This window comes from Canis aureus, chromosome 2 (genome assembly GCF_053574225.1).
Source record: "Canis aureus isolate CA01 chromosome 2, VMU_Caureus_v.1.0, whole genome shotgun sequence".
NCBI lineage: Eukaryota > Metazoa > Chordata > Mammalia > Carnivora > Canidae > Canis > Canis aureus.
Genome location: NC_135612.1, coordinates 68,168,347 through 68,195,305, shown reverse-complemented (window position 1 = coordinate 68,195,305; position 26,959 = coordinate 68,168,347). Strand labels below are relative to the sequence as shown.

General features: G+C 39.2%; 1 long non-coding RNA gene across 1 annotated transcript in view; it reads left to right on the top strand.

The window, feature by feature from the left end:
• The first annotated feature begins 1,921 nt into the window (after positions 1–1,921).
• The window catches only part of LOC144290927 (uncharacterized), a 182,526-nt gene continuing 157,488 nt past the window's right edge, over positions 1,922–26,959 (top strand). The window contains exon 1 of the long non-coding RNA XR_013358405.1: positions 1,922–2,020. This is a non-coding gene — a long non-coding RNA (uncharacterized LOC144290927). The remainder of the gene's footprint in view (positions 2,021–26,959) is intronic.

Below are 26,959 nucleotides of genomic sequence, written 5' to 3'. Positions count from 1 at the left end.
TGTGGGCCAGAGATGTTTGTTCAGATCTTTCCCGAGTCTTTTCTTTTTATGTAGCCAATAGAAGTGGGACTCCAAATCACAGCTCGAAATTATTCCAAGTAACCATGAAGAAACACTGTTGGAGACTGGGAACAACCAAAGTGTTTATCATCAAAACAATATCTCCTTAATGCCCTTTGGTAAGCATAGAAACAAGGACTGAGAAGAATCTCAAGATCAAGAACAATTGGGTCAATATATCCAATTAATTGGACACTGCTAACATAAACTCCTCTGATTCTTCTCTTTCTATACTAACAGGCACGTCCAACCCCATTTTTATTGGCATCATTTTCTAAGTATATTAATCTATTCCAAAATGTTGCCCTGATGTCTAGCCATTCCAGGAACCATATTCTGCTTTAGTTAACCGTGCATGCCTGTGCTCCATCTTTTATATATTGTCTTACGGCTTAATTTCCTTCTGTTACAAGTTTTAGGACAGTTGTATATTTTGGTTCAGCCACAGCAGTGATATTCTACAATTTGTAGCTCTAATCTTTATTTTTTAAATGATTTTATTTATTTATTTTGAGAGAGAGCAACAGAGAATGATTGGGGGGGGGGGGGACAGAGGAAGAGGAGGAAGCAGACTCCTGGTGGAGCAGGGAGCCTGACTCGGAACCCAATCCCAGGACCTGAGCTGAAGGCAGATACTTCACTGACTCAGCCACCTATTGTAGTTCTAATCTTTAAAACTCACACTACAAGTTGTATTTTATTATTCTCCATCTTATAGTCTATATCTTGTCCTAGTCAACTGCTAGTTGCCTCATTATAGATATCTGCATATGCTTCCAATATTTTTCTCCTAAGTTATGAGCTCTTTAAAGGCAGGGTCTAAAATCCAGGGGCATTAACAGACTTACAAAGGTGTGAACTATACTCTATAAAGCCAGAAGCAGAGGAGAAAGTAGAGGCAACCATTTCATAGAGCATGTAAAAAGGGGCAAAAAAAAAAAATTGTCTTAAATACTCTTGATAAGGATTCATATCACCAGGTTGAAATTTGTACATGATTTTTTTCCCCAAAAATGAGTAATACTGTCCTTGGTCCATGACCATGAACAATTCAAGGAAGAAGAGTATGTGATGAGACCAGCACTGAGCATGTTAAGGAAAATCACTAAGCCCCGGGGTGACAGAGACATTGCTTCCGAGAAGAGTGATGTGATTTGCCAAATGGGATGAGAAACACATTTGAAGTGAAATGATTGATACATATCATCATTGCATGAGTATCTGCCATTAAAAAGAGAAGTAGGGTGGTGACTCCGTTAAAGCTGCAGGTCAGACACTAGAGTTTGAAGGGCAGCTCTTCCCCTTGCTCCCCTTGCTAATGTGGCACCTTGATAGGTTTCTTTTTCCTTGTTGGGACAATGAGATTCAGGAAACCTACCCTAAAGGACTATTGTAAAGATGGCACTTTACTACCTCACAGTCACTGAGTATTTCCTGTGGTCTAGACACCACCTAAGAATGCTGCTTGTATAATCTCATGCAATCTTTTTAACAATACTGAGAAAGGTGGTATGACTTACCAAGGAAAACAAGATGGCATGGAGAGATCACTCAGGGCCAACAGGTAATATACACCGGAGCTATAATTTGAGTCCAAGCATTCTGATGCCGGAGGCCCTCTGGTCTTAACCAGATTGCTGCACTGCCTCCTACATGACTGATTATATACGATTAGAGGTCTCCTTATATGAGACAATGCACAAAAATTCTTTATACCAGAATTTAAAATGTAAGTCCCGTTTCTTATTACTTGATTTTTATTCAATTTATAGTTATTAAATTCTACTGAAAAATATTAGACTGAGTTTTAGGCAACCTTATTTCTGGTCTTAGCTCTGCCACCAACCTGATGAATCTCTTTGCAGAAGTCCTTCCTTCTGTGGCGTTCATTTTCCTTGCCTGTAAAATGAAGCCTTGCCTGTGATGTTGCTTTACTCTCTGCTCCAACAGCCAATGATTCGTAAGTAAATGTAAGGACTATTTATTAGACAGCTTAGAGGCTCCACTGAACAAACTTTAAAGACCTCAAACTTCGTTTCCTGGGTACCTGGTTTTATGAAGTATTTTAGAGAGGATGCCAGGTTGGAAGGGAATTAATAAGGCTAACGATTCATTTGCATTATGTGTTTCATCCAAGAATTGAGAAGAAAAAGAAAAGCAAGTAAAAAAAAAAAAATCCCATCTTCATTTTCCAGAAAGAGGCTCAGAGCCACAGAGGTGGAGAGATTTCATTGCCTGTCCAGAGTGATCTTGGATGTCCCTTGAAATAAATTGATCTGGGGTCCTAACATATGTAATTTCAATTTCAGTAATGGTAGGTCTGCAGCATTAGCTGCAGTTGCCAAAAAAGGGTTGACATTTATTACAGGCTCAGACATGGAGAAAAATGATTCTTCACATGAATACATTTGCCTAAAGCAATGATAGTCTCAGAGGGAAATCATAAACAGTAAGAAAATGCTACTTGACTACCCTCAAATCCTGGGAAACCTAGAGAGGCTGAAGAACAAATAATTAGCATTCAGGAGAATTTGCTTTCCTTTTTCCTTAGCTCACTGTAACGGATTCTGTTGGTGCTCGGCCATACCCCCTTGGTGGTTTCCATTCCATGTGTGCCAATGGCCTCCCACTTGAGCATCTGTGCTTCTCTGCCTGGGGGCTTTCTCTGGCTGAGCATGGGGCAAGCAGGAGGTGCCAGGTGGTTGATGCTCCCGGGACCAGTCCTCAAGTAATTCCACGTGGCACCTGGGAGATAAGTATCTCAGCTTCCTCAGCCCTCAGGTAGGACAACATCTAAGTCTGTCCTCCTCCGGCATCAGAGGTCCTGAGCAAGATTGCGCCCCAATGCCCATGTCAGTAGCACACTCTTTAAGAGCATCTGCACCTGGAATTGGCTTCTGTGATGGTTTTGAGAATGCACCTGTCAGATCTCTGACTTCAGGGAAGTAACTGATGGAGAGACCCAGCTGTTGCATTCTTAAATCCAATACCACATTTGCACCAAGACCACGCTTCTCGTGGACTGCTCTCAGCCAGTGTCTGACAGATGGGGACACTGAAGCAGGTGCTATATTTCTCTGATAAGTTCCGAGGACTCAAAGGCTCCATGCAGGTCTCACCAAATTTTTCTTAGCAGTCTAAGGTGCTCCTGCCCAACCTTCTTCCTTCCTTGTCCTTCAAACCTCCACTGAAATCTGACAAATCTCCAAACTTCTCCTAGTCTTTACTCATTTTCTCTTAGATATTTTCCCCCAATGAAATGCTTATACATGTAACCCTGCCTTGATGTCTGCTTTTCAGAGGATGTGGAATAAGACAACCTTCTTTCTTATTCTGTCTTATTTCCCCTGTTGCCTACCAGAGTTGGCTGAGATCACCCAAATTGGGATCATCCAATCCCAACCCACCACTTGCATTAAAATCTTTGTCTCACATTCTGTGACTAGGGACACCCAACCTAAGAAGATCCTTCATCCTTTAATTCATAACACCCTGTAACTTGTAACTTCTACATTCCTTCTACCACATGCCCATGTGTACACACACACACACACACACACACACACACACACATATACCAGGTGTACACACAGGCTTCAAATCAGTATGTTTATATAAGATTCAAATTGCTAATAATAAGCTCCTTGACTCTGCATTGGCTTTTCATTCTTCTCCCATACACAGGTGTGCAAACTTTGGCAGTGGAGTACTTTAATATGAGATCATTTGAGACAATATTCTTCCACAGGCTTAAACACAAAGTAAGCAGAATATTTATTAAATGCTGACATTCTTTAGAGACTTCAGAGGGGGGAAGAGCTGAAATCACAGATGTCCAATGATTGACTAATATTCAGCTCAACTTCATGCGTGGGATCTATAATAAGACTGGGTTACATCTGGACATGTAAACAAACCCACCAAAACATCTGGATTCTACAAAAATTAGAAATGATATGAAAATCTAGGACCAAGGGTGAAGATCATGGTGGAGATCTGATGAAGCCTTTCTCTTTGATAATGTCACCATATAGAATAGGGTTGGTGACTGAACTGGAAGAAGGCTCAAATTGAGAGAAGAATGTAAAGCCAATGTGAGGTTAAGGGGTGTATTATTATCAATTTTTATCTTGTATAAATACATGCCCATTTGAACCCATCTTGAGATTTTTACCTTTCTTCTGGCTGCCTTTATCTGTATAAGACATTTCCACTAGTTACCGCTTATCAGATAGAACTTCATCTTCTCTCTTGTTGCTGGTAATGAGAAAGCCCTAGCACTGATAACATAAAGCAGCTCTTATTCAGGGTCCCATGACCTCATCACCTGAAGGAACTTAGACACTGCACAGGTTAGGTAGTTTTTGTATCTTACCTCATAGCTGCTGCAGTTACAATTTTTATCTCAGCCATGGCTCAATGATAATTTGCAAGTGAGGATACTCTTACGGTACTTTCCTCTGTTGCACTAAACACCTCATCCTGTCACATCTGTTCTTTGTAACAACTGGATAACTTCAAAGAGTTAGAGATGAGGTGCTTCTCAGTGGTTATTCCTTTTAAACAATAGCCTAGCTGGGCGTGAAACTCATGGTAGTGTCAGGAAGGAAAAAAGGAATGGTGGTTAGGGTTTGTGCAGAGAGCCGCATGCCCTTGCATGCAGGTGGAGCTCTTATAGCCAACGACATGACAGACTGCTCAATGCCCTTAAAGCACCTAAATACATGAAGAAACTGTTGATTGTGCACATTCTGCAAAAGTACAAAATGGCAGACAAAAATAATTGACGTAGAGAAAAGAAGTAAAAGACAAGTATGAATAGCAGAGTCTAGCTCAAATCTCAGTGCCACTTCATTGTCATCATTTCATAGAGAATCCACCATCATCCTATTCAAGCAACACAACCCCTCTTCTGAAGAGTTTTATACATATAGCATCTAGGTCAGTCACTGGGTATATGGACCTGTGAGCCAGGTTCCTGGGAGATTAAGATGACACCAAATTATGAAAAAAGTCACGGTTTCAGCCAAGTGGTCTGTGGTCCATGGCAGTGCCAGTGGAAAACCTGATTGCTAAGGGGAGCCAAAACAGAAGTGTATTTGGGTATATCATGCATGCAGATGGGGGGACTGTGATTCAGTGGGTGAAGCATTCACCCATGGCAAACCAGATAATGAACCTATGGCAACATAGAAGATTATGGATCCTATGAGCTGTCTGGAAGAAAAAGATGCTAACATGCCAACTATGGAGGCTCCTAGGTGGCTCAGTCAGTTAAGCATCTGACTTTTGATTTTGGCTGAGTCATGAGATTGAGCTCCCTCCTCCTGCCCCACCCTCATGTCACTCACTGGAGAGTCTGCTTGAGATTCTCTCTCTCCTTCTGCCCCTCCTCCAGCTCATTTGCTCTCCCTCTCCCTCTGTCTCTCTTTCTGTAAAATAAATACATCTTTAAAACACATTAAAAAATTAAAACACAAACTTTTGTATACAAGACTTCTTAGGAGCTAGGTGATGCAGGAAAGGGCAGGAAAGGGTCACAATGTGTGTTGTAGTTCTGTGAAGCTTAGGAAGGCAGGATTTGTTTGTTTGTTTTTTTAAAGGCTTTATTTATCTATTCATAAAAGACACAGGGAGAGGCAGAGACACAGAGGGAGAAGCAGGTTCCCTGCAGAGGATGAGGGACTGATGAGGGACTAGATCCTGGGAACCCCCCAGGATCAGGATCTGAGCCAAAGGTAGACACTCTACCACCGAGCCACCCAGGTGACCCGGGAAGGCAGGGTTTAAAAGCACTCAGCCAGAGTTGCAGCTGTTGGCCATGGTGTATGGCACAAGTGTATTAGAGACAGAGAGACGTTCCCCATCCATCTCTATCAATTAAAACACTGGGGCAGTGATTCTCAATAAGCAGTGATTTGTACCTCCCAGAAACATTGGACAATTTCTGAAGACATTTTTGGTTGCCACAACTGGGGAGTTGCCACTGGCATCTCTTGGGTACAGGACAGGGATCCTGATAAACATCCTGCAGATTCCTACAGCCCCTGTATCAGAAATTTATCTGACCCTGATGTCAATAGCACCAAAGCTGAATAATTCCAGACTAGAGTGATTTTTCTCAGAAAGCCTCAGGGAGTAAAAGAAAACAGGCTTACCCTACATAGTGAAGAAGGAAGTTACATTTCATAAGCACCTGCTATGTGTCAGGTCTACCACACAACTTCCGTTGAATCTCACAAGTGAAGGTAGGTATTATGATATCACTTTACTGAAAAGGAAACAGTCTCAGGAAGAAAAGCAACAACCCAATAAATGATTCATCTTAGCTTAGATTTAAACTCAAATCTTTTATAGACAAAACCCAACACTGGGACCTTACTGGAAAAAAAAATGCATTCGTTATTTTTTCTAGTTTCAAAATGAAAATCATTCTCATCGATTCCTTATAATTTTTAACAAGGCAGGAAAATGTCATTGTGCTCATGACTGGCCTTATGTGCTGATAATTTCAGTCTCGAGCTAGAAGCTTTTAATAAATGTAGACATCACACTCTTAGAATGTTTATTTAATCATTAAGTTTTATTTAACACTGAAATATTAGGAAAAGCTTTATCAGGGAGGTAGGATTACAGGTTATTTTTATTACTGCCTAATTATTTTCCCCAAAGTTTATAGATTTTTTATAATAAGCATATATTAAAAACTATAAAGTTGCCAGATAGGTATATTTTAGTGTGGTATATAAATATATAATTATTTCAAGATACAGAATAAATAGCAGATAATATACATGTTTATTTTGGGGTTATACGGATTCATTGGCCACAAAATCCAAATTCAATTCTACTTAATAGGACAATTTTTTGCCTTCAAAGAGCTTGCTAAATATGATTTTGTCCAAACTGATTCAAATGTTTGTAATGCTTTCTCTTTAGAGCTGCCTGTGAAGGCTCTGTAAATAATCTCACAGCTAATTCTAATTCCATGTTTTCACAAATATCTCTTCCACTGTTATTAGGTGTGATACCCTCTACCCCTGAACCCCTAGAGTACCTTTCTTGAATTTGTGATGTTCTAGCTACGTTATTATTAGTTTCCTCCCCAAAATTATGAGTTTCAAAGGCCAAGTTTTGTGCTTATTCAGCTGTATGTTTTCTTATCACTGAATGCAGTATCCTGCAAATAGAAGGAAGCCAGTAAACGCTTGCTTCATTGAAATAATTCTAGCCCTTGGGCCAAGGTGCTAACAGATTGCCAGAACTTCAGAGAAGAAACAGGTGTGGGCTGTTGGAAAGAGAGTGTATGCTTCGCAGGCATGTTTATACTCAGGGTTAGTGGCCTCTATTTTTAATTTACCTGGTTTTTCCACAGTATTGACTTTTTTCTTAAATAATTTCTTATTTACATCCGAAGATCAAAAGTCTTTCAAGTTGAAACCCTGCCTACTTACTCATTTATGAGCTGTACCCACCACCCCCCCAAAATTCCTAGGTACATTAAAAACTCCCTGACATGAAAAATGTGTCGCATCGCAAGGTTTTAAGGTGGACCAAGCAAGTAAATAATGTAGCTCTACATTTGTGGAGCAGCGTGAGGCAGAGGTTTAGACTGCTGTGGCCCAAAGTTTAACATCCAACAGGTGTGGGTGAAATCCATCGGAACAATGAGCGAAGTCTGCCATCTACAGGCAGTTAAGTGTATTACCTCGTGGGTGCAGGTAGACCCTGAATCCAAGAAGGCTTGAGTCTTGGATGATTCAGGACGGACTACTCAGAGATGTGATCTCAGACAATCCTATGCTGAGTTATTTGCAGTCCGTTTTTGTTTCTATCCTTCAATACACGTATATATAAGTAAAAGGTAAAGCTAACTAAATGAAAATGCTTCCATCCACCCCATTTTCTGCAAGATCATTACTTTATAGAATTGAAGATGGCAAGCTTTGTGCATCTACCCCCCCCCCTTTTTTTTTTTCATGTGTTTTGTCCTTACTTGCATTGTAACTATCTCTGTATATGTCTATCTAGCCAGGAGTCGGTTAACTCCTACAGTGCACGAGACCCCTAGAAATGATTTTGGTACGCTTTCTTGCCTAGCAGAGTCTGACACGTGGCAAATATCCCACGAAGATTGGATGCATGAATAATTAAGGAGATAAAAATTAAATGGATAAAAAAGCAAATCAATAAACTATTTATTTCTGAGTATCCCTGCTCGAAATTACCTACAAATTTATGAATAAAAATGTAGTCTAATATGCATGTACATGAATACATTTATGTAAGATACGAACATATGTATGTGTGCATATACGTATGCGTTTGTCAGTTGGTTAACAACTTCTCTAATAAATCAAAGGGTTTGCCACTTTTTATTAAAATTGTTCAATCTGTATATTTAAGATTTTCCAAATCTGGCTTTAGGGTCCCATCTATGTCATTTCATCAGACAAAATGTTCTGAAAGATTCATTTTATTTATAAAGTAAATGTGGTACCAAGGCCATAGTTATTACTTCTCATTTATTTTATCCTTTCTGCAATTGACTGTCTAGCTCTAGTCAGAGGAAATGAGAGCCAAGGAAAAATGTGTAGATAAGATCATTATAGACAGAATGAAAAAGAAAGTGGAAGAATAAGATAAATATTGTTTCTCCTAAGATCTGGATTCTCTTCCCAGTTCTCTCCATAGTAACATAAACTTGAGGAAACTTTTTGGATTTTTTTTAAAAGATTTTATTCATTTATTCATGAGAGACACACAGAGAGAGACAGAGAGAGACAGAGAGAGAGAGGCAGGGACACAGGCAGAGGGAGAAGCAGGCTCCATGCAGGGAGCCCGATGTGGGACTGGATCCCAGGACTCCAGGATCAGGCCCTGGGCAGAAGGCAGGCGCTAAACCGCTGAGCCACCCAGGGATCCCCTACTTTTTGGATTTTTAATCTCAGATTATCTTTAAAAGGAAGGGGCCAATATTCATTGTTTCCTGCTATGTGCCAGGCACTGTGTTTGATATTTCCCTGAACTGTCACATTTAATATTGTCCAGTAATCCCAGATCTGGAGACAGACAGATACTATTTGTTGGGCATGAAATTGAGTTTTAGAGATATTAGTTCTGCAAGGTCACATGGTGGAAGGTAACATAGTGTACTGGAGCCAGCTCAGACTAGCTTGTGAGAGGCCACTCCCTATTCAAGAGTGCCACATTGGTCACTTGAAGTCAGCCACAGTGAAATTATTTATGACATGTAGATCAATGATTGCTACAAATCAGCCCCATCTCCTAGCCTAAGAGCCAATGACTAAACATGTACTGGCACACCACTGGTTATAAAGCACTAACAAAAGTTTAAGAATAGGGGCCCCTGGGTGGCTCAGTCAGTTAAACATCTGCCTTTGGCTCAGCTCATGATCTAAGGGACAGAGACCAACGCTGGACTCCCTTATCAGCAGAGAGCCTGCTTCTCCATCTCCCTCTGCTGGCTGCTCCCCCTGCTTGTTCTCTCTCTCTCAAATAAATAAATTAAATCTAAAAAAAAAAAAAAAAAGTGTAAGAATAATTGACTCCAAATGCATGTTCTTTCCAACAGACCAAAGAACCTGAGAGTTAAGAGGTTGCCCATTGAACATTCATATAGCAATTTATAGTGGTTAAAACAATATGTAGGTTCAATACAATAAGCTGATCTCCCTGTTTGTCTTTTCTTCCTCCCTGTTTCCTCCCTCTTCTTCCCCCTTCTGCCTTTCCATCACAGCCCCTGCCACATCCTGAGGACCTGCTGTGTGCTTCGTGCTTGATGTAAACTACAAGATTTATGACAACCAGGGAAATAAGACTTGGCTCAAGGAAAGGATTTAGGTAACACCACACATTAACTAAGCACGGAGCCCTGAATCCAGAAAGATGTTTTCCTTCCTTTGATCTGCTGTGTGAGTCTCACAGTGACTCCTCAGACCTAGCTCTCAAGTTCCTTCTTCTGACATGTTCTGAGATCTCCCCTTCTCCCTTTATCATCTCTGCAATAAACATCTGAGCACAGAGTACGTGCCACACATTGTTCCAGCTGCCCGAGATGCAGCAGTGAAGACAGGAGGGGTCTCTGCCCCTGGGAACTTCCCTTCTGGTGGGGGAGACAGAAGCGGCACTGACAGGATAGCAAGACAGTCTAGCCAGAGAATTGGGTTTGAGTCCTGGGTCCCCTTTTTCTGTGTTACCTTGGGTGAGTTGCTGAACCTCTCTGTGTCTGTTTCCTCTCATATCTTAAAAGGGAATAATAATATCCCCATATCTTAAAGTCCTTAGGAAGATTAAATTTTAATTACTACTAAACATTAGTGCCTGGTACATAGTAAGTGCTCAACGCGTGTTAGCTACTATTTTTAAGGGCACTGAGGGGGGCACTGGACGGAATGAGCACTGAGTGTTACACTATATGTTGGCAAATCGAACTCCAATAAAAATATTTTAAAAATTTTAAAAAATAAAGTAACATTGGTGATATTCTGTAGGGAGAGATATGAGGAGAACAAACCGAATCCTGTGGTTGGAATGAGGGGACAAATTTAGGTTAAGAGATGAACAAAGTCCTCTCTGGTGAATTTTTTAAATTTTATTTATTCATGAGAGACACAGAGAGAGAGGCAAAGACATAGGCAGAGGAAGAAGCAGGCTCCCTCCAGGAAGCCCCATGTGGGACTCGATCCTAGGACCCCAGGATTGCAACTTGAGTGAAAGGTAGATGCCTAATCACTGAGCCCCACAGGTGCTCCCTCTCTGATGAATTGATGAGATAGTGAGGAGGAATCCGTCCTGGCATGAGCTGCTATAGGAAGAACACTTCCAGTCTTGGGTACTGAGGGGATAAGCTCTGGGATGGGGTGAGTGCTCAGGGAAGTGTTAGAGGGTCTTGGAACACAAGGAGAGTGGAATGAGATGAGGAGTAAGTAACAGGTAGAGGTAAAATCAAGCAAGGTCCTTATAGCTTTAAAGAGTTTGCGTTGTATTCTAAAAGCAAAAGAGAATTTGAGGCTCTTCCTCATGGCATTTCTGTCCCAGCCCTGGTTTTCATGAATTTGCCTCTTTGATGAACTTCTCTTTTTTTCTTTAATTTTTTTTCATTTATTACTATTTTTTTTAAGGATTTTATTTATTTATACATGAGACACACAGAGAGAGAGAGAAAGAGAGAGAGAGGCAGAGACACAGTCAGAGGGAGAAGCAGGCTCCATGCAGGGAGCCCGACATGGGACTCGATCGCAGGTCTCCAGGACCACGCCCTGGGCTAAAGGCAGCGCTAAACCGCTGAGCCACTGGGGCTGCCCAAAATTTTTTTAAATTTAAATTCAATTAGCCAACATATGGTACATCCTTAGTTTCAGATGTAATGTTCACTAATTCATTAGTTGTATATAACACCCAGTGCTCATCCCATCACATGCCCTCCTTAATGCCCATCACCCAGTTACCCCATCCCACACCAACCTCCCCGCCAGCAACCCTCAGTTTCTTTCCTATGGTTAAGAGTCTCTTATGGTTTTATTCTCTCTCTGATGACTTTCCATTCAGTTTTCTTTCCCTTACCCTTTGATTCTCCGCACTGTTTCTTATGTTCCACATATGAGTAAAACCATATGATAATTGTCTTTCTCTGATTGACTTATTTTGCTCAGCATAATACCCTCCAGTTCCATTCACAACAATGTAAATGATAAGTATTCATCCTTTCTGATGGCTGAGTAGTGTTCCATTGTATACATACACACCACATCTTCTCTATTCGTTCATCTGTCAATGGACATCTCAGCTCTTTCCATAGTTTGGCTATTGTGGACATTGGCTGCCATGAACATTGGGGTGCAGGTGTCCCTTCAGGTCACTACATTTGTATCTTTAGGGTAAATACCTATTAGTGCAGTTGCTATATTGTAGGGTAGGCTCTAATTTTAACTTCTTGAGGAACCTCCATACTGTTTTCCAGAGTGGCTGTACCAGCTTGCATTCCTTACAAAAGTGTAAGAGGGCTCCCCTTTTTCCACATACCTGCCAACATTTGTTGTTTTCTGTCTTGTTCACTTTAGCCATTCTAGCCAGTCTCATTGTGGTTTTGATTTGTATTTCCCTGATGCCAAATGATATGGAGTATTTTTTCATGTGTCTCTTGGCCAGTTGTATGGCCATTTCTTACTGGATTCTTTGTTTTTTGGGTGGTGAGTTTGATTTAGTTCTTTATAGATCTTGGATACTAACCCTTTATCTGATGTGTCATTTGCAAATATCTTCTCCCATTCTGTAGGTTGCCTTTTAGTTTTGTTGACAGTTTTTTTTTTTTTTTTTTTTTTTTTTTTTGCTGTGCAGAAACTTAATTTTAATGAAGTCCCAATAGTTCATTTTTACTTTTGTTTGCTTTGCCTTTGGAGACATGTCTAGCAAAAAGTTGCTGTGGCTGAGGTCCAAGAGGTTGCTGCCTATATCCTCCTCCAGGATTGTCCTGTCTCACATTTAGATCTTTCATCCATTTTGAGTTTATCTTTGTGTATAGTGCAAAAGAACTGTCCAGTTTCTGCATGTGGTTGTCCAATTTTCCTAACAACATTTATCAAAGAGACTATCCTTTTTCCATTGGATATGCTTTCCTGCTTTATTGAAAATTAGTTGACCATAGAGTTGAGGGTACATTATTGGGTTCTCTATTCTGTTCCATTATCTATGTGTCTGTTTTTATGCCAGTACCATACTGTCTTTATGATTACAGCTTTGTAATATAGCTTGAAGTCCAGCATTGCAATGTCACCAGCTTTGGTTTTCTTTTTCAACATTCCTCTGCCTATTTGGGATCTTTTCTGGTTCCATACAATATACCTCTTTCTTCTGGCCTATGTTTAAATATCCCAGGGTCCACCTGGTTTTAGAGTCTTACTGTTATTTCTTCTGAGAAAATATTGAGAGATAATGAGTGACCAATTGGAAACTGACATTTCCAAAATATCTCCAAATTGTTTGTGTCCTGGATCTTAGTTTTTGGTTTCTAACCCCTTGACTTAATTAAATAAGATCATACAGATCTGAAATCCACTAAAGGTTTCCTCAAATTTATGCATTAATCCAGTTTCTGGGGAGAATTTCCATAGCTTTTATCAAATTTCAGCAGGCATTTGACTCAGGAGTGGGTAAGGACTGTAGACTTAAATTGGTCAAAAGCCCACTTGACTCATTCCTATACCCTCTTGTTTCCCAGAAGCCCCCCTTGGGACCAGTACCAGAAAGGGGTAATTAGATGTTCTCTGATCTCAAGCTATGAACTTGAAGTTTGGAGGATTCCCAGCCTTGGAAACCAATGTCTTCTATCTCAGGATCCTCTTACAATGTGGCAGTAACCTGCTGAGGATGCCTCTCCCAAGACAGTATTATTATTATTATTGTTGTTGTTGTTGTTGTTTTAGGAGTGGGAAAAAAATCTTTAAATTTGGGCTGACTGGGAAAAGCCTGTGACCATAATCTTGATCTTGTTCTACCTACCCTGATGCGTCAGGCACAGCTTACTGAACCAGAGCTGGCAGTCCAGACCATCTGTGTACTCTCTCCTAGTCTAACTACTCATTGTACTGCAAAGAGAATGAGGAATTGGGCAAAAACTATTTCTACTGGGTTTATAATAGAGAAACAAATAAAACCTGGTGAATGTCAGGGCTTATGACAGTTTCTCTACAGAGTCATATTAAAAAAAAAAAAAAAGTTAAGTATCCAAAATGATGAATGAGGGTATTCCAGTCATGCACATGACTCTCAGGCAAGAATTCTCAAAATCTAAATTCTCCTGTATCCTGTGCTTGCTGTCAGCTCCAACAACAACCCCATCCGTACATTTGTCATTGTATCTTCCTCCCAAATGTATGTAATCAGTAATATGTCTGGCTTCTTTTATAATTCTCTTTCCATGTCCCCCACTATTCAGATGATCTACAACTAAGCAACAATGAGCAGGAAAGAGGAAGAGCTCCACCTACAATGGCCTGAGTTCCCCTCTCCTCCCACCTCTGCACACTGTCTTCCCAGCTATCCTTCCAGAACACAGAGCACAGCAAGCAGGCTGAGTGCTTTCCCTGGTGGTGGAGGTCTATAAGGTTAAGTTCTCCTTAGGGGTGGGAAGAAAGGAAGGCAGGTGTAGAAAGTCTGGGTCCTCTAGCCTGTTAGTGAATCTGGCTCTCATCTCACTGGGGCGTGAAAGGCAAAATCTCCATATTGTGTAGATACCAGGTCTTGGGCCCTCTTCACATCTTTATGGCAGAGTTATTTATTTTCCAGGACGTTCTTTGTTGCTGCCTTCTTTTCCTCTTCTTTCTCTTTCTTCTTCTCTTCCTCTTTCCTTCCTATTGTAACCTGCTATGTGTCTAATAAAAATAGAATTGGTGTGGGCAACCCAGGTGGCTCAGCGGTTTAGCACTGCCTTCAGCCCAGAGCCTGATCCTGGAGACCCAGGATCGAGTCCCATGTCGGGCTCCCTGCATAGAGCCTGCTTCTCCCTCTGCCTCTCTCTCTCTCTCTCATGAATAAATAAAATCTAAAAAAATAGAACTGGTGTTTTATTTTATTTTTTAAATTTTTATTATTGAAGTATAGCTGACATATGATGTGATGTTAGTTTCAGATGTACATATATGATTCAACAGTTCTATACATTACTCACTGCTTACCACAAAAAGTGTGGTCACCATCTGCCACCATACAACATTATTATAATGTTATTGACCGTATCCCCCAAGCTGTACTTTTCATCTCCATGATTTATTTATTTTATAACTGGCAGTTGATATCTCTTTATCCCCTTTATCTGTTTTATTCTTTCCTCTACTTCTCTCCCCTCTGGCAACCTCCAGTTAGATCCCTGTATTTATATGTCCATTCCTCTTTTTCTGTTTGTTCATTTGCTTTGTTTTTCAGAAGAAAAAAAGACAAACATCATATAATTGTACTTGTATGTGGATGTTTTTATTTTCTTTGGAAATCCAGTGATAATCTTTACTGCCATTGAGATCCTATTTTTGAGGACTATTTCCATGAAATGAGTTTTAGAGCCAATTTGGGGGGCAACCTGGATTTTTCAATACTGCAGTGGAATCCAGGGTCCTGGGTTTCAGAGGTGAAATTGCTGGAGGAAAATGTCCACTCTGGGCTGCTGTTGTTCTGACCTTGAAACCTGTGTGCAGGGGCCTGTCTCATCGACCATCTCAAATTGCCACGGAAAGAGGCGATGACAGTTTACTTTCACCCAGTCCCTCGAGTTATGAGCAATTTTGCTAGACTCTTGTCATTTTCTGGCAGATTTCACGAAGTTGTGCTGAATTTGCAAACAAAGGCGAAAGGCAAACAATGGTTTAAGCTGCTTTGAGATTGCCTCATTAAACCATAGCCTGCTGGAAGCTTTCCGCTTATAGCAATGAACACATCTGAGCTCTACAATGATGTCAGCGTCTAAAACTCTGTTCACATTGCTTTGGAGCAATAGAGCTGTCTCATGCACAACTAATGTAATAATAATAATAATAATAATAATAATAATAATAATAATAATAATAAATACATATACCAGGATAAAAAAGGAAAGAGCAGAAAACTGCTCCAGTTATCAGGAAAGCTGAATTTCAGATCTATTGCTGTTTTATCAGCCCTGGCACTAATAAGCCATTTCCCTGAGTTCTTTAAGACTCAGTTTACCTCTTTAGAACTCGGACATATGGATGCTCTTTTTGTTTGAGTATTCCATTGAGCTCGACAGGTATTTCCTATCCGGAGATGAGGTTGCGTGCCATGTTCTCCAGAATCCCTAATTTCAGTGAACTTGTGAGGTTATGTGAAAGGCCTTGACAAACCACAAAGCCCTAAATACACACTGTCAGATTCTCCAGAATATTTTCCATTCCAGTCGATTCCAGCATCACCCACAAACAAGAACAGAGCAAAGCAAAAAATGGCTGAGATGGAGGGAAAAATCTCAAAAAAAATATAGTGTCATTAAAGCTACTGGACAAACTACCTGGACCATGCAGAAATCATGAGAGAGGTGACCTGATCCAATTCTGTGAGGTCAAGTTTATGATAAGACTGAAGTTCACTGGTGCTGCTGGCAGTGGCACTTCTCTCGCTTTGAGGAAACACCCTTTGCTTCCAACCAGTTTCCCACATGCCATTTCCTTGGGCCCAAGTTATCTTTCCCCTGTGGTGCTCATAATGGTCAATGTTAAGAATATCTGTTTTCTGAGGTACACCCTCTCTCTGTTCTCTCTCTCACCCTCCATTGATTCCAATCAGGCTGATGTAGGCTCTTACCCATCCGCAAGAGTTCCAGCATTGCTGCTGCCAAGGGCATCACCATACTTGGTGGAGAAGGCTGATCCTCAGTAGCAGACTCTAAGGCCTCCAATGCTTGTGTTTCACTCTCCATCCATAGCCCACAGCCTTGTCTGAGAGGAATGTTTTCCACACTTCTTCAAGTACAACTATATCTTGCACCAGCTTGTGACAATCAAAATCTTCTTGCTGAACATAAAACAATCCCTTTGTTGATCAGAAACATAACTGGCTTACTGCAATGACCTGCCCCTCTCAGAGCTCTGCAAAATGAAAAAAGCAGCCCTTACTGTTGGCATGCATTTTCCTGAAAGTGACTCCAAAGTCAGTTTGTTCTTTATACTGAGCAGAGTCCTACAGATGAATGGAAAACTGTCCTAATGACCACTCTCTGGGAAGTGTAGCTCTGGTGGTCAGATCTGGGCATGACAGTGGCCAAAGAGAACAGGGTCCAATTCAAGGAGCAAATGTCAGTTGTACTCCATAACCTAGGAAGAGTAAGTCACATCCAGAGAGGTGGAGGTCAGATGGAGGGAAGTCTACCTCATGCCACTCCAAACCACCACAATAAATACCTCTTGGAAAGATCATTAGGTTTTCAAAAATATGCTGAATTGTGTATTTTTGAGGAGCATTTAGAAAGAAAGAGCTAGAAAAAATGTTTCACTGGGACTGTGAAACAAGGTTTTACTTGCTATGAAAGTTTATCTTTAGCAACATTAGAGGTCTCCAAATATCATGCTATGATTTCTACCATCTTACTTGCTGAAAACAATGTTTTCCAGTGGGTCTTTGTCACCATGGTCCCATTTAGCCTATGAAGAATTCAAGGTGTAAGAACTTCTTTCTAGCCAAGGATGGTAACAGAACTGGAATGAAGAATCCACAGCTTTAGCTCTTAGTGAAAATGAACTTGAAGACAAAGCTCCAGGCAGCATGATGACTTTCCGGTCAGTAAACATTTTTCCTGATCACGTTTCTTATGTTCCACTCTTTATAGTCATCTGATAGAACACTGAGCCTGTGTCCATTTCATTACTGATGATTCAGAGACTGTGGTGGTTGCTTATTGATGGGTTGGATAAGCAGTGTTTGTTTTGTTTTCTAAAGAAAGCAAAAAAAAAAAAAAAAGACAAAACCCCACAACATTTAGTGTGAATTCTTTACTTCCGGCTGTATTCACTCTTTTAAAAGTTACATTTGAGAACATAGAGAAAAGCGAGCTGGGTAGCTAGACCCACACCATAGGTCCTATGAAACAGCCCATCTCAGCCTTGAGTCTAGAGACTGGGGTCTAATTCTTGGAGAAAAAATAGCATCTTTTCTCTGATAAGTATTATTTCAATATACAGACTATTAAAATAGAACTGAGGTTGTATTGCTGAATAAAATTCCCTGACTCTACATAAAGATCCCTCTATAACTAAGAGGACAAGAGTTGGGTTATTTGTATTTATAACTTGAATCCATAATGCAAAAATGTCACATATTAAAGGTTGGTAGAATAATTGAGTCAATTAATAAGCAATGGAACTCAGTGATTGAGTACAAAGTACTCCCTGGGGGCAGCCAAATTGGAAACTAGAAAATCATGAACTCAGTACTCAAGCCAGGGAAATGTGGAACGATTTAGTCAGGAATGAAAGGGATATCACAAGAGAAATCAACCGAAACAATGGGAGTTAAGGATGCAGAGGGCATCTTGAGGAAGGAACACAAGCTCTGGGTCAGACCAAATTCAGTTACTATCTCAGTGCTATTACTTGTAAATTGTATGACATTGGAAGATTTATTTACTCTTTCTATGATTAATCTCTATGAGATTAAGACAATTTTCTCATCTGCAAAATGGTAATAATTGTGGTGCTTGTCAGAATAAGTTGAGATGATGTTTACTTCTTTTAACACACTATATGATAAATAATGTTTGAAAACATACATTAATTTTATTTTTACTATTAATCCTATCATTTGAATTACAACAATGTGGCAGGTACTATGTTGGGTCCTTGACACTCAATACTTCCTTTATTCCTCTGAATATTTTTAAAGATTTATTTATTTGAAAGAGAGGGAGAGTATATGCACATGTGCACATGTGGGTGGAGAGGCAGAGGGAGAGGGAGAGAGAGGATCCCAAGCAGATTCCCCAGTGAGCATGGAGTTCCATGTGAGCCTATTCCCATGACCCTGAGATTATGACCCAAGACAAAATCAAGAGTCCAGCATCCGGCCTACTAAGCCACCCAGGCAGGATGTTTTCAACAGGATTGCTACACACGGTTGTTGGCTTAAACTATAGGTGATCAACTTGCCCCAATGTATCCAAGATTTTCCAATTTTACTCTGAAAGTCCTACATCCCTGGAAAACTCTCTTTCCCAGGAAAACCAGAATAATTGGTGTATTAGTTTTCTAGGGCTGCCATAACAAAATACCACAGACTATATGGATTAAACAGCATGAATGTATTTTCTCACAGTCCTGGAGGCCAGAAGCTTAAAATCAAGATGTCATTTGGTTTGGTTTCTCTTGAGACCTCTGTCCTTGGCTTGTAGATAGCTGCTTTCTCACTGTATCCTCACATGACCTTTCCTTTATGTGCACACATGCCTGGTGATTCACTGTGTGCCCAAATCTCTTCATCCAAATTTCCAGTGGATTGGATTAATGCCCCATCCCAAGACCCTCATTTTAAATTAATCACCCTTTTAAAGACCTTATCTCCAAATATAATCACATTATAAGGTATTGGATGTTTAGGGCTTTGCCATATGAATTTTGGGGAGACATTTAAGTCTGTAAGTTTTTCATCTTAGTTAGGCCTCATAGAGTTTCTATCATTCAGCAAACACTCTTTAGGAAGGTTCTTTGAGCCAGGAAGTATGCTGAAATATTCCACCCAACATCCACAAAGCTCCTCTTCTCATTGCCTGGTGAGAAATGAGGATGTGAGCACCTGATGCCAAAGTAAAAAGTATATTGCCTACTTTCCCTGTGGAGGTCTGAGAGTTTCATATGGCATTGTTGGATGACTTTGGGGAGCAACATCTTTGAACATAGGAGAGAAAAAGAGAACGTAGATGTAATAAGAGTCAAGAAATCCATTTATTTTTAGACTGCACTATAGAAATATATGATATTCTATCACTTTGATTTATAGAAACAGGAATTTCATCCATTTCATAGAGCAGAGCCTTCTTGGAGACACTGCTCATTTCAAAATAATTCTGCTTTCTCTGGAAGTAGTCATCACATACCAGTGGTCACATTACCTCTTAAACTTGACTACCCATTCATGGCCATACCTAATGAATGAAGGGTAAACATTCAGTCCAGTCTGATTCACTCAGATACCAACAGAAAGCAGGGAGGGAGAGTGAACAGGCTGAGTCACGTTAATAGTAGCCTTCCAATTCAAGACCCAAGTGCTTCAGCTCTTTCAAGTCCTAGAATCTCCTTGGTTATTTTTCTCTACAAGTTTTTGACTCCCTACTCATCTTCCACTAGATATTTCAATATGCTTCCAAATATTTTCCCGTTTTTTTCTTTAACCAGTCATGGTCAGATTTTATCACTCAAAATAAAGTAACATAAATGAATACAGATATCTGGTACTATAATGGGCTTCTCGCTTGGGTTCCCTGAACTTAAGAGCCCTTTATGCTTGCTCAGCATTATATCTCCAGTGTTAGGGAAGCCCTAGTCAAGGAATGAGAGTTTAACAAACACTGAAAGGATAAATAAATAAATGAGTGAATGAGAAAATAAAAGATACATAAACTAAAAGCAAAATTTTGCTTTCACTTTTTAATCTTCACTTGGGATAAGAAAGATGCATAGTTCTTAGTTGATTCTAAAATCATCCTCCAGGCTCCCAAATTTGGCAAGCCATTCTCTTGGAAAATAATCAGAAGAGCATGGGGTTAATTGTCCCCGAATTAATAGCTAATAATCTCAGATACAGGAGATATTTGTGAACCTAGCTCTACCTTGAAAAATCTGGCACTGAAATCTAGGGAAAACTAAGGCTCAAACATACATTAACAAGGTGCCTAGGACTCTGGCTTCTTCCAAAATCTTTTCCCATAATTATTTGATCTTCCATATGGGCAATGAAACATGTCTGTGCTTGGGCATCATTTTAAAAAGCCAGTCTTGACAATGACCTAGGAGAAGACCCAATAAAATAAACATTTTCTCATCTAAATTTGAATCCAACTGAAATGAGAGTTATAAATAAGGTCAAGGAAAATGAAAAACTTTTCTCTGTTACTATTAAAAACTATTTAGGTGAATATGGCAAATTGTGTAAGAATAGCACCCAATAGAACCAGGTAGACCTACCAGATCGATCAATCACAGTGATTCTTATTCCAGAGTGAGGTCTTTACAACTTATTGCAGGGCCTTGGGCACACCAGACCACACCTTCTCTGTCACTGGGTGGGTTCCTAAAAGAATGGAAGAAAAAAGGACTGAGCCAAAACTGCTCTCTGTTTTTTCCATAAGCCATCAATAATGGGGAAAGGGTGTGGAAAGTGGAGAGGAGACAGGAAATTCACACTAATGAGTTTCCCTGCACATGGAAACAATAAATGTGGGGAAAGGAAGTTCCTCATTAAAATACTGTCACCACTGTGCTGATATTTTTTAAGAGGTATGGTGTAGAGAGAGTGTGAAGATGTAAAAATGAAATAGATGTAGAATCAAATCATAGCCATGCCATTTAAATCTTTTGTAAGTGACCTGACCTCTCTAAGTACAGATTCTACATCTGTAGAAGCAATCTGTCTATTCCCTTACCAAGATTTTGAGAACCTAACATGATATAGAGCTCATAACATTTACTGTGGTTCCTAGCATAATGGTAAAATAAAATCATTGGAAAAAATTTTTTTAAAATGGCATAGAACATCCAAAAATGTTATTATATAGCAAAGAGAAAAAGAAAAACTCAGTTTCCAAAGCAAAGTTGCTCTTAATGACAACTAACAGACAGCAAGAAATTCTTATGTGCTGGGCAATACATTGCACAATTTATATTCCTTGCTTTATTTAATAGTGATGATAACCACATGGTATAAGTATTGATATGTTACCTTTTATACAGAAATAAAAACTGACGATTGGAAAGGCTACATCACTTAATCAAAATCAATCACCTGGCTGAGTAAGAAATGTAAACCCAGATTGCCTGGGTTCAGAGATTATGCCCTTAACCACTAGGGCATGTCGCCCCCCAACCCATAGTCAGAAGGTAAAGAAAAGGTGTGTAAATGAAAAGGAAGAAGGAACTCCAGGAAGCAATAGGTCAACAACTTCAGCTCGGGTACTAAAGAACCTTCATTATCTTTATATTCTTGCCTAAGGCTGACTCCATGTTTCCACATCAAAGTTTCCTTTCCTGTTTGACCCTAGCAAAGCTATACCTACAATGATGGTTTAAATTTTATACATTGAAAGAGTTCAACAAACAGCTCTAAGAATAACAGTTCAGGTAAGTAGAAAGACTGGTTCATAATAGGAATTTTTAAAAAGGGATGCATTTCAAAGGTATTTCAAATCTTGGCCAAGAGACAAGAGGAAAGAAGACCCGATTATAAATTGTGCATATTTAAGAGCCTGAAAAACAAGGATGAGTGGAATGTATAATATTTATTTCTCTTTTTTTCCTCTTTACTTTTTTTTTTTTTTTTTTTTTTTTTAACTTTTAAGTCACATTTAGAAAGCGGGGGTAAATCCAGGAGAGAGATCACAGAGGGATGAGACCGAAAATGCCTTCAGATATTTAGGCCCAGACCTAGAGCTAAGATTTGGCAAGTCTCCCACAGAGAAAAAGAATAATGATCCAAAGGCTGGGAAAACATCTCTCAGTTTTCTCTTAAGAATTTTGTCATGTCCAAACTGGATAAAGAAGGCTAAGTTCGAAGTCAATAGCAGGCTTATGTAAATAGTACATTGTTGGCATGGGTGAGAAATGGGAATGGCTAAGACATCCTGAAAGTTATTCTGTTTCCACTGAGGGAACAGGTTTAAGTGACGGAAAGTGAGATTGAGTATAATACCCAGTTTGAGTAAACTAGTGTGAATTCATTACTATGGGAATCAGGGAAATTTTAAAGTAAATGCTTCTCCTGGGTGTACCTGGGAAGGAGAATGGCAAACATCTATGAAATGTATGAACATAAACTTAAGGCTACATAATGTTTGACATCATATTATTTGTTCAAGGATAATAATGATCTTTTGTTGAAATTCAATTTCTACATAGTGAAGTGGGAAATAAATAAGAAATCTCAATGCAGAACAGGCAATGCGATACTCTCAGCTTTGCAGTGGTTGCTGTCTTCTAAGCTTGTCAATTATCCGATAGGTTACTTGTCAGTGTGTATGCAGGAAAATAAACACTGTGCTAGGGACTGGGGGCTCTGAACTCAAATGGCATTTTTGCTGCTAAATTGGTATGTGTAAAACATTGTATGATTTTGTTCAAAATTTTAACTGATCTCCATTTCACCTAGCCTTACGGGATCCTTCCTTTGTGCCCCTCCCTTAGGAGGAGCAAAAATCAGGGAAAAACTGATTGTTTGGAAAAGGTAGGCTCAAATGTGTATTACATTGTTTTTAGTGGGCCACTGGGTGAAAACTCAGAACTCAACAATGCAATCCAGTAACACTTTCAACAAAATACTTGTATTTTTGCTCAAGATAACATTAAATACTGCCCAGATATTAGCTTTTACAGCTTCCTCAGCCCCTGGTCAGTGAGATTTTTTTCTCTTAGACAATGTTAATGATTTCAGCAGGATTTCTATTCCCTAGACATTGGGAAGTTTTGCATGAAAACAAAAATTAAAAAAAAACAAAACAGGTTTAGTCATCCACAAGTAAACACAATGTACAACACCTGGTCATTTCTAACTTGATCTAACCACTCTCTCCCCCCCAATTTATTTTCAGGAGAACCTATGATAATGAACAACTACAGTTGCTCCTTCTTCGTGTAGATTAGTGGTCTTTGGGCTCTCACTAGTCCCTAAAAGAAATATACCAAACCATAAAACAAGTAGAACTTCTCAATAGTACAGTATAAGATGCAGCAACATTTGTTAGCATCCAATAAGGATGGAAATCTAGGTTCCTCACTTAATAGTTGCACATGCGAGTGGGGCAGAACAAAAGTTTTTTGGTGGTGTTTGACTCTGTCTTGGTGGACTGCCATTCTCCTTGTCCTTTTGCTAGAGAAAGCAGACTTCTTTTGGGGCTTTTATATCTGTGCCCATTGGAGTTTCTCAGTTGCCGGTTCTTTGTTTCAAGTCTGGAATATACAAAGCAAGGAGAAAATTCACTGAATTGGGGCACATGGGTGGCCCAGTTGGTTGAGTGTCTGCCCCTGGCTTGGGTCATGATCTCGGGTCCTGGGATGGAGCCCTGAGTCTGGGCTCCTTGCTCGGAGGGGGGTCTGCTTCTCCCTTGCCCTCTGCCCCCACTTGTGCTCTCTCTTGCTTCCTCCCTCTCAAATAAATAAGTAAATAAATAAAATCTTTAAAAAAGAAAATAAAAAAACCAACACTGAAAAAAATTTTTCTTACTATAAAATAATTATATTATTATAATAATTATTAATTATTATATATAATTATAATACATAATATAATTATATATAATTAATAAATTATATATAATAATTATGTATTATAATTATATAATTATTATATTATATAATTATTGTTGTTATATAACATATATTTTTTACTATAAAAATTCTCAAGGAGATGGAATGACTTTTTGTGTTCTTATGGTCCTCACACCTCAAGATAGCCTCCCACATATGTTTGTTCACTGGTGAGGGAGGAAAATGTATCTTGGTAAATAACCAAGAAGCAGAATGATCCCAAATACCTTCTAGCACCCATTATGAATAAGAATAATCATCAATTTAAACTGAATTACATTCAAAAGTAATTTTTATTTAAAAGTATGTACTGTACCCTTCAGAAAATAGTAGGTTTTGACGTCCTAAACAAATGATCCCAAATTTCAGTGGCTTAAAGCAACAAAATAGTTGCTTCTTGGTCATAAGCCATCGTGGGTTGGCAGGGATGGGATACTACTCCATTTCTGACTTAGTCCAAATGCTGGCTTGAATAGAGTCTCACCATTTGGAAGATCACCTCGCTCCATCAAACAGAGAAGACCCAGAAGAGTCATAGCCCAGATCTTAAATTCTTCTGCTCACAAAAAAATACACATATTGCATTGACCTAGATGAGTGACCTGATCATTCCTGAACTTAAATGCATGGAGGAACTAAAATCTGACCATGTGCCTAGAAGAGAACCAGAAATACCAGGGTGCAGAATTTGTATCTTACTTACTAAAAGAATGTTACCCAATGGTTTGAGGGCAGCTATACAACTTTCCCCAGGGTAAAATTCATGTGGTTCGTGACAATGCTCCTTTCAGGCTGTAAACTATTGTTTGCTCTCCACTTATTAACTGTTATTTATTTCAAAAAAATTAAGCACCTTCTTGATTCAGATTTTATACTGGCATTAGAGATTTTTAAATATAAAATTGCTACTATCAATTTGCTCTATTTTTTTTTAGATAAGCTCAGTGTTCTCTGTAAAAATAAAATATGTCAAGATCAGCCTGGGAGGAAAGGTAATCTGGGCAGGCTTCCTGAGAGATGTAACCTCAGAGTAAACTTTTACAGCATGGATAGGTTTTACACAGTCAACTGGATGCAGAAGTGACAAACGCATCTATATTCCAGACCAGAAAAAAAAATATCCCAGATGCTTGTGGTAGGCAGATTCTTGGAAGGTATTAATTAAAAACTCACACTTTTTTTTCTCAAGTAAAACTTGAAGATTTTCAAAACTGCGATGATGTGTTTACTATTTTAGAGGTCAGAGGTCTGGATCTGTCTGTCACAAATGTATACAAGGAAGTATAGAGATAGTAAACATTCATCACTAAACCACATATCTAAAAGGACTGTGGATGGAGTCTTATAAAAGGTTTTGATATGCACAGAGGTTTCACCAAGGAATGTAAACCAAATCCATCTAGAGAACTCAGAGCTTGCCCTGAGGCCTTAAAAGAACTTTCTCCTGTTTTCAATACCTCCTGCTTTCCTTGGATCTACTGTCAGAATGTTAAAAGTCCGACTGCATTTGCAAAAGGAAAGAAAATACAGACGGTTGAGTGTAAGGAAGTCAATTCAATAAGGATTTATTTAAATAATTATTATTTTATGTTTCAGTCTTCTGAACACTGGTCTCTTTTTTACTGGTAGGATCATTGTCTTATTTAAATAATAGTGAGTACTCCAAAATACTACTAAGCACCCCTACATCTTTTCACCACCGAGGACATACACATGAAAATAAATGGTTGAAAATAAATGGTAAGTAGTCCAAAAAAAAAAAAAAAAAAAAAAGGCTTTTAAGGACATTCTAACTTTGAAGCCAGGCATCTTAGAGAAGATTATTTATCCTTGCTGAAATTAAAAACAAACAAACAAACAAAAAAACCAAATCTTTATTTTTTCAATTACTATACAATGAAATCAATAACTACATCAAAAACGTGTGAGGGTTCAATTAGATTAATTCAAGTAGAGATTTTTGCATTGGTAATAATTTCCTCAAGTGATACTTTGACATTGTCTTTTCCTGAACTCCTCCAGAGGGAAGAGATGGTACCACTTAATTTAACATGCTGTTATACACACTAAGCGTCATGCTCTCCAACAAGGAGACAGAATCTTGCATGCATTATCTTCTTTTCATGACCTTGACCCTTACCACTCTCTGCAAATGAGCTGCTGTAATCATTACCTGCATTTACAGTTGCACAAATGTGCCAAGCTCATAGTGCTTGTAAGTGATGGAGGTGGATTAATCAGAAAACCTTGAATTCAGCTCCATTCTGACATAAACTGGGTGAGGTATCTTCAGAAAGTTACTGGCTTCTAAGTCTCAAGATTTCATCTCTGAAATAGGTGTAATTATGATTTAATCATCTCATACAGTAGATTAGAGGGTTAAGTAGTAAAGATCCAAAGCAGTTTCTCAATGCATATTGGTTCTGTTGTCTGAAATTCTTTTTTTTTTTTTTAATTTTTATTTATGTATGATAGTCACACAGAGACAGAGAGAGAGAGAGAGAGAGAGAGGCAGAGACACAGGCAGAGGGAGAAGCAGGCTCCATGCACCGGGAGCCTGACGTGGGATTCGATCCCGGGTCTCCAGGATCGTGCCCTGAGCCAAAGGCAGGCACTAAACCGCTGCGCCACCCAGGGATCCCTGTTGCCTGAAATTCTACAGTTTTGCTCTATAGTCTACTATAAAGTTTATTATTTTTTTTAATGCTATTGTCTGTTTCATCCAACTGGATTGATCAAGGAAGGGACTGTCCATAAAGGAAAAAATGATATAGAAAAAGTGTATTTATAACTATATATACACATATAATGTATTTCATGTTTGTTTATAAATTACATAGTAAGGCAGCCTGGGTGGCTCAGTGGTTTAGTGC